Source organism: Pecten maximus, chromosome 17 (assembly GCF_902652985.1).
Source record: "Pecten maximus chromosome 17, xPecMax1.1, whole genome shotgun sequence".
Classification (NCBI taxonomy): Eukaryota; Metazoa; Mollusca; class Bivalvia; order Pectinida; family Pectinidae; genus Pecten; species Pecten maximus.
In genome coordinates this window covers 8,849,216-8,859,569 of record NC_047031.1, presented here as the reverse complement: position 1 = coordinate 8,859,569, position 10,354 = coordinate 8,849,216, and positions in this window count along the sequence as shown.

Here is a 10,354-nt window from a genome sequence, read left to right as displayed (position 1 = left end):
TGCTACGAATTTCTAAAATACAGCGGTTAGTTGTGGCAAGGAAATAAATCGGTCTAAATTGGTTATATACGATAATTTAGGTGTGTTTACAAAATGTAGCCTGATGAACCTCACAGTCGTCATGTAGCTACGCGATTTAAAGTTATCGCCCTTTGACCCAGCCAGTTAGACAAATATGGGCATTGTCAGCCAGCGATGTAATGTATTGTTAAGAAATCAGCGACATTCCCTGAACAAACCGATCTTAATTTGTCATTTGTCTAGATTTATGAACTATATCCTCAAATAGTGATGTGTTCTTTATACAAACAGGAGTGTGTGGGTCTACAAAAAGTTTAGATTCCTTCAGTCATAATATGTAACGATACTAACCGTTCAGAGAAGATTTATAAAATTAGATATAATCTAAGTCCGGAGAGTGAATATTATATATATAAATGGGAAGATGGCTTCAACTTTCTTCCCAAAGATGAGTTATGTTATAGATCGTCAATACCTGAAAAGAAATAGATTTTTTTTCACGATCCCGACGACTTCGAGTTAACGAGGTGTACCGGCGTCGCACTTGGCCCAGTTTCAGACTCGAACCCAATGCCTATCTCCGATCTCAAGATCGATGGACTCCACTTCAACTTTTGTTGTTGTTGTTGTTGTTAAATCCTTCTTAGAATTTTGTAATTCCAGACATCCGATTTTCAACATCAGTCGTCTCTAGTAATTAAAAAAATTAAGCCTCGTCCAACCAAAACAAAAGGCCGTAATATTAATTAACAATAATTTCGGGGATCCAGAAGTGGCTATGCAGTATCGTGAAAACTTCGTATATCAAACCTCGTTTAAAAGTCCTATATAATATAATTATTGGTATCGGTTTTTAGTAAGATTCTCCGTTGATATTTCCCGTTAATTACAAGGTAAGAAATTTTAAAATGTGACGCACATATTTTAACGGCAAAAATGCGTCTCCTGTTGAATCTAAAATAACAAACGTGATATTTTTAAGCGATATATCGACTAAAATTGCCAGGATTACACATATGTGTACACTTGTACAGCACAACACGTGTGCTGATATATTTGTGAATAAGACAAAAGATGTTGGACTCTGTTTGATACCGTGGCGGGTATTTATAGGTGGAGCTTGCTCGTGACAGACAGCTGACGGAAACGAACGAAAACACGAAGCGGATGAAAAGGCGATGATGTCATATCTCTATAACAGCATCATCCATTCATAAACACAAGCATTAATTATGCGACCTGACTAAAATCAGCTGTTACTTGCTACGTTTACTAAGTATTATATGTCAGGAGAAGTTCACAGTAAACGTAGCCATGTAACAGCTGATTCTAATCAGATCGTTAATTATGCATTTGGAAACGAAAGAGTATCTAATGTTAAGTTTTTCCCCAAGTAGTAAAAGTTATAATACCAGTCACCATATTTTCTCAGATTAATGCCCCGTAATAAGTTAATTAGAGGGCATGGAATTAACATTGTACGTCACATCAGTCAACAAGAAATGAAATACCAAACCCGACAGCAAAATGAACCAACAGAAATTTTCACTGAAACAGACAAAGGAAAATAGCCCCTTAAGACTGGTGACCTTTATAGACAGGTGACCTTTTTAGACAGGTATTATTTATAGTCAGGATACCCTTATGGACAGGTACTCTTATAGACAGGTGACGTACATAGTCAATTGATCTTTATAGACATGTGACCTTTATAGCAATGTGACCTTTGTATTAGCCATGTGACCCTTTTAACCAAGTGACCTTTATTGAAACGTGATCTTTATAAACATGTGGCCTTTATAGCCAGGTAACCTTTATAGCCAAGTGACCTTTATAGACAGGTGATCTTTATAGACAGGTGACCTTGATAGACATGTGGTCTTTATAGTCAGGTGACCCACAAAACCAATTCTAGTGAAAAAAGTTATGTAACTTTATCAAAAAAATCAATTTCGTATGTTCCCCTGAGTAGATATTTTAATTCAAATATAAGTTTACATCTTTATGATACTTTCATCCCTCTGTATATCCACGCATGTTCACCAAATTTCATATTATTGTAAATTTACATGTATTGTATTTTGTAGTCTATCTGTATACCTGTATAGGTGTTGAGACAATAAATGAATTTGAATTTGAAGTGACCTTTATAGCAAGGTGACCTTTATACAGAGGTTCCTTTCAAATGAATTTTGTTACATTGTGTACCAAGCGTCCCTTACGCTAAGGTTCTAGCTTGGCCCCTATATCTAGGTTTAAGAAACCCATTGTAGTGTAGAACGTTGAGTATTCGACCGTATCTGACTAATATAATAATATATCTCGCGTTTACAACCGTCCGGTATAGATAATGATATATTGGGTATTGTATAAAACAGCGCTATGGGGCTTCGAAACTTGTATCGACAATACCTCATTAAGTTCTTACCAATGACGTGGGGGTCCCTGACAACAGGCATTGTTTTAAATCAAGATATCTCTTTAGGGTGAATTCATTGACAGATTTATACCAAATTAAATTTTGATATGTTTTAAAATAATAAAATCCCATTTGGACCTTATAAATTTTCATCTATATGTATCTATATAAAGATTCGGAGCTTTAAGAAACTATCGATTCATTATCGTTATACTTTTTTTTTTTTTTTTCAAAATAATGTCGGAATGATTCATGATTCAAAGAAGCCCCCTCCCTCTCGTCTCATTTCAAACAGAATGCCCCAAGCCCCTCTTCGAGTTGTCAATGCGTTTTGAATGGAATTGATGAGTGAAGACGATTTTTTTTATATTCATTTAGTTTAAGATAATTAACTTTTTAATTAATTGTTATGATTTGCTTATAATTATAATATTACCACATTTTTCTGAGGAAATCATCTCATACTTATTTTGATTAGATACAAATTGTAATGTTGTGAATACTGATTGATGATGTTATATGAAAAAAAAACCTCGTATTTTCTCTAAGTGTTTCTGTAACTTTTGAGAAAAAAAACACAAGTGTGTGTGTGGTGTGTGTGTTTTCTTTTTGTAACTTTTGAAAAATAATTAACAAGAGAGAAAGAAATACCATACACAACAACCACTCGCTGTGTAACTTCAATATCCATCGGGATTTACCCCGAAATTTACCCGAGATTTACCTGAGATTTACCTGAGATTTGCCCTTAATTATGTTGGGTATACAGGTAACACATTTGGTTAATTGTCATTTAAATCGTATTGAATTGTAACATCGCGGTCTGGTAAAATACTAGCCCGAGTTTTCTCGGGGCCTGTCACCATGTCTGGTGTAGGGCCCCCACACCACCCTACACCAGACATGGTGACAGGGCCCCCACACCACCCTACACCAGACATGGTGACAGGGCCCCCACACCACCCTACACCAGACATGGTGACACGGCCAGAGAAAACTCGGGCTACACCAGACATGGTGACAGGGCCAGAGAAAACTCGGGCTACACCAGACATGGTGACAGGGCCCCCACACCACCCTACACCAGACATGGTGACAGGGCCCCCACACCACCCTACACCAGACATGGTGACAGGGTGACAGGGCCCCTACACCAGACATGGTGACAGGGCCCCTACACCACCCTACACCAGACATGGTGACAGGGCCCCTACACCACCCTACACCAGACATGGTGACAGGGCCCCTACACTACCCTACACCAGACATGGTGACAGGGCCCCCACACCACCCTACACCAGACATGGTGACAGGGCCCCTACACCAGACATGGTGACAGGGCCAGAGAAAACTCGGGCTACACCAGACATGGTGACAGGGCCCCCACACCACCCTACACCAGACATGGTGACAGGGCCCCCACACCACCCTACACCAGACATGGTGACAGGGCCCCTACACCACCCTACACCAGACATGGTGACAGGGCCCCTACACCACCCTACACCAGACATGGTGACAGGGCCAGAGAAAACTCGGGCTACACCAGACATGGTGACAGGGCCCCCATACCACCCTACACCAGACATGGTGACAGGGCCCCTACACCACCCTACACCAGACATGGTGACAGGGCCCCTACACCACCCTACACCAGACATGGTGACAGGGCCCCCACACCACCCTACACCAGACATGGTGACAGGGCCCCTACACCACCCTACACCAGACATGGTGACAGGGCCAGAGAAAACTCGGGCTACACCAGACATGGTGACAGGGCCCCCACACCACCCTACACCAGACATGGTGACAGGGCCCCTACACCACCCTACACCAGACATGGCGACAGGGCCCCTACACCACCCTACACCAGACATGGTGACAGGGCCCCCACACCACCCTACACCAGACATGGTGACAGGGCCCCCACACCACCCTACACCAGACATGGTGACAGGGCCCCCACACCACCCTACACCAGACATGGTGACAGAGCCCCTACACCACCCTACACCAGACATGGCGACAGGGCCCCTACACCACCCTACACCAGACATGGTGACAGGGCCCCCACACCACCCTACACCAGACATGGTGACAGGGCCCCCACACCACCCTACACCGGACATGGTGACAGGGCCCCTACACCACCCTACACCAGACATGGTGACAGGGCCCCTACACCACCCCTACACCAGACATGATGACAGGGCCCCTACACCAGACATGGTGACAGGGCCCCTACGCCACCCTACACCAGACATGGTGACAGGGCCCCCACACCACCCTACACCAGACATGGTGACAGGGCCCCTACACCACCCTACACCAGACATGGTGACAGGGCCCCCACACCACCCTACACCAGACATGGGGGATACTGATTGATGATGTTATATGAAAAAAAACCTCGTATTTTCTCTAAGTGTTTCTGTAACTTTTGAGAAAAAAAACACAAGTGTGTGTGTGGTGTGTGTGTTTTCTTTTTGTAACTTTTGAAAAATAATTAACAAGAGAGAAAGAAATACCATACACAACAACCACTCGCTGTGTAACTTCAATATCCATCGGGATTTACCCCGAAATTTACCCGAGATTTACCTGAGATTTACCTGAGATTTACCTGAGATTTGCCCTTAATTATGTTGGGTATACAGGTAACACATTTGGTTAATTGTCATTTAAATCGTATTGAATTGTAACATCGCGGTCTGGTAAAATACTAGCCCGAGTTTTCTCGGGGCCTGTCACCATGTCTGGTGTAGGGCCCCCACACCACCCTACACCAGACATGGTGACAGGGCCCCCACACCACCCTACACCAGACATGGTGACAGGGCCCCCCACACCACCCTACACCAGACATGGTGACACGGCCAGAGAAAACTCGGGCTACACCAGACATGGTGACAGGGCCAGAGAAAACTCGGGCTACACCAGACATGGTGACAGGGCCCCCACACCACCCTACACCAGACATGGTGACAGGGCCCCCACACCACCCTACACCAGACATGGTGACAGGGTGACAGGGCCCCTACACCAGACATGGTGACAGGGCCCCTACACCACCCTACACCAGACATGGTGACAGGGCCCCTACACCACCCTACACCAGACATGGTGACAGGGCCCCTACACTACCCTACACCAGACATGGTGACAGGGCCCCCACACCACCCTACACCAGACATGGTGACAGGGCCCCTACACCAGACATGGTGACAGGGCCAGAGAAAACTCGGGCTACACCAGACATGGTGACAGGGCCCCCACACCACCCTACACCAGACATGGTGACAGGGCCCCCACACCACCCTACACCAGACATGGTGACAGGGCCCCTACACCACCCTACACCAGACATGGTGACAGGGCCCCTACACCACCCTACACCAGACATGGTGACAGGGCCAGAGAAAACTCGGGCTACACCAGACATGGTGACAGGGCCCCCATACCACCCTACACCAGACATGGTGACAGGGCCCCTACACCACCCTACACCAGACATGGTGACAGGGCCCCTACACCACCCTACACCAGACATGGTGACAGGGCCCCCACACCACCCTACACCAGACATGGTGACAGGGCCCCTACACCACCCTACACCAGACATGGTGACAGGGCCAGAGAAAACTCGGGCTACACCAGACATGGTGACAGGGCCCCCACACCACCCTACACCAGACATGGTGACAGGGCCCCTACACCACCCTACACCAGACATGGCGACAGGGCCCCTACACCACCCTACACCAGACATGGTGACAGGGCCCCCACACCACCCTACACCAGACATGGTGACAGGGCCCCCACACCACCCTACACCAGACATGGTGACAGGGCCCCCACACCACCCTACACCAGACATGGTGACAGAGCCCCTACACCACCCTACACCAGACATGGCGACAGGGCCCCTACACCACCCTACACCAGACATGGTGACAGGGCCCCCACACCACCCTACACCAGACATGGTGACAGGGCCCCCCACACCACCCTACACCGGACATGGTGACAGGGCCCCTACACCACCCTACACCAGACATGGTGACAGGGCCCCTACACCACCCTACACCAGACATGATGACAGGGCCCCTACACCAGACATGGTGACAGGGCCCCTACGCCACCCTACACCAGACATGGTGACAGGGCCCCCACACCACCCTACACCAGACATGGTGACAGGGCCCCTACACCACCCTACACCAGACATGGTGACAGGGCCCCCACACCACCCTACACCAGACATGGGGGATACTGATTGATGATGTTATATGAAAAAAAACCTCGTATTTTCTCTAAGTGTTTCTGTAACTTTTGAGAAAAAAAACACAAGTGTGTGTGTGGTGTGTGTGTTTTCTTTTTGTAACTTTTGAAAAATAATTAACAAGAGAGAAAGAAATACCATACACAACAACCACTCGCTGTGTAACTTCAATATCCATCGGGATTTACCCCGAAATTTACCCGAGATTTACCTGAGATTTACCTGAGATTTACCTGAGATTTGCCCTTAATTATGTTGGGTATACAGGTAACACATTTGGTTAATTGTCATTTAAATCGTATTGAATTGTAACATCGCGGTCTGGTAAAATACTAGCCCGAGTTTTCTCGGGGCCTGTCACCATGTCTGGTGTAGGGCCCCCACACCACCCTACACCAGACATGGTGACAGGGCCCCCACACCACCCTACACCAGACATGGTGACAGGGCCCCCACACCACCCTACACCAGACATGGTGACACGGCCAGAGAAAACTCGGGCTACACCAGACATGGTGACAGGGCCAGAGAAAACTCGGGCTACACCAGACATGGTGACAGGGCCCCCACACCACCCTACACCAGACATGGTGACAGGGCCCCCACACCACCCTACACCAGACATGGTGACAGGGTGACAGGGCCCCTACACCAGACATGGTGACAGGGCCCCTACACCACCCTACACCAGACATGGTGACAGGGCCCCTACACCACCCTACACCAGACATGGTGACAGGGCCCCTACACTACCCTACACCAGACATGGTGACAGGGCCCCCACACCACCCTACACCAGACATGGTGACAGGGCCCCTACACCAGACATGGTGACAGGGCCAGAGAAAACTCGGGCTACACCAGACATGGTGACAGGGCCCCCACACCACCCTACACCAGACATGGTGACAGGGCCCCCACACCACCCTACACCAGACATGGTGACAGGGCCCCTACACCACCCTACACCAGACATGGTGACAGGGCCCCTACACCACCCTACACCAGACATGGTGACAGGGCCAGAGAAAACTCGGGCTACACCAGACATGGTGACAGGGCCCCCATACCACCCTACACCAGACATGGTGACAGGGCCCCTACACCACCCTACACCAGACATGGTGACAGGGCCCCTACACCACCCTACACCAGACATGGTGACAGGGCCCCCACACCACCCTACACCAGACATGGTGACAGGGCCCCTACACCACCCTACACCAGACATGGTGACAGGGCCAGAGAAAAACTCGGGCTACACCAGACATGGTGACAGGGCCCCCACCACCACCCTACACCAGACATGGTGACAGGGCCCCTACACCACCCTACACCAGACATGGCGACAGGGCCCCTACACCACCCTACACCAGACATGGTGACAGGGCCCCCACACCACCCTACACCAGACATGGTGACAGGGCCCCCACACCACCCTACACCAGACATGGTGACAGGGCCCCCACACCACCCTACACCAGACATGGTGACAGAGCCCCTACACCACCCTACACCAGACATGGCGACAGGGCCCCTACACCACCCTACACCAGACATGGTGACAGGGCCCCCACACCACCCTACACCAGACATGGTGACAGGGCCCCCACACCACCCTACACCGGACATGGTGACAGGGCCCCTACACCACCCTACACCAGACATGGTGACAGGGCCCCTACACCACCCTACACCAGACATGATGACAGGGCCCCTACACCAGACATGGTGACAGGGCCCCTACGCCACCCTACACCAGACATGGTGACAGGGCCCCCACACCACCCTACACCAGACATGGTGACAGGGCCCCTACACCACCCTACACCAGACATGGTGACAGGGCCCCCACACCACCCTACACCAGACATGGGGGATACTGATTGATGATGTTATATGAAAAAAAACCTCGTATTTTCTCTAAGTGTTTCTGTAACTTTTGAGAAAAAAAAACACAAGTGTGTGTGTGGTGTGTGTGTTTTCTTTTTGTAACTTTTGAAAAATAATTAACAAGAGAGAAAGAAATACCATACACAACAACCACTCGCTGTGTAACTTCAATATCCATCGGGATTTACCCCGAAATTTACCCGAGATTTACCTGAGATTTACCTGAGATTTGCCCTTAATTATGTTGGGTATACAGGTAACACATTTGGTTAATTGTCATTTAAATCGTATTGAATTGTAACATCGCGGTCTGGTAAAATACTAGCCCGAGTTTTCTCGGGGCCTGTCACCATGTCTGGTGTAGGGCCCCCACACCACCCTACACCAGACATGGTGACAGGGCCCCCACACCACCCTACACCAGACATGGTGACAGGGCCCCCCACACCACCCTACACCAGACATGGTGACACGGCCAGAGAAAACTCGGGCTACACCAGACATGGTGACAGGGCCAGAGAAAACTCGGGCTACACCAGACATGGTGACAGGGCCCCCACACCACCCTACACCAGACATGGTGACAGGGCCCCCCACACCACCCTACACCAGACATGGTGACAGGGTGACAGGGCCCCTACACCAGACATGGTGACAGGGCCCCTACACCACCCTACACCAGACATGGTGACAGGGCCCCTACACCACCCTACACCAGACATGGTGACAGGGCCCCTACACTACCCTACACCAGACATGGTGACAGGGCCCCCACACCACCCTACACCAGACATGGTGACAGGGCCCCTACACCAGACATGGTGACAGGGCCAGAGAAAACTCGGGCTACACCAGACATGGTGACAGGGCCCCCACACCACCCTACACCAGACATGGTGACAGGGCCCCTACACCACCCTACACCAGACATGGTGACAGGGCCCCCACACCACCCTACACCAGACATGGTGACAGGGCCCCTACACCACCCTCCACCAGACATGGTGACAGGGCCAGAGAAAACTCGGGCTACACCAGACATGGTGACAGGGCCCCCACACCACCCTACACCAGACATGGTGACAGGGCCCCTACACCACCCTACACCAGACATGGCGACAGGGCCCCTACACCACCCTACACCAGACATGGTGACAGGGCCCCCACACCACCCTACACCAGACATGGTGACAGGGCCCCCACACCACCCTACACCAGACATGGTGACAGGGCCCCCACACCACCCTACACCAGACATGGTGACAGAGCCCCTACACCACCCTACACCAGACATGGCGACAGGGCCCCTACACCACCCTACACCAGACATGGTGACAGGGCCCCCACACCACCCTACACCAGACATTGTGACAGGGCCCCCACACCACCCTACACCGGACATGGTGACAGGGCCCCTACACCACCCTACACCAGACATGGTGACAGGGCCCCTACACCACCCTACACCAGACATGATGACAGGGCCCCTACACCAGACATGGTGACAGGGCCCCTACGCCACCCTACACCAGACATGGTGACAGGGCCCCCACACCACCCTACACCAGACATGGTGACAGGGCCCCTACACCACCCTACACCAGACATGGTGACAGGGCCCCCACACCACCCTACACCAGACATGGGGGATAATGATTGATGATGTTATATGAAAAAAAACCTCGTATTTTCTCTAAGTGTTTCTGTAACTTTTGAAAAAAAAACACAAGTGTGTG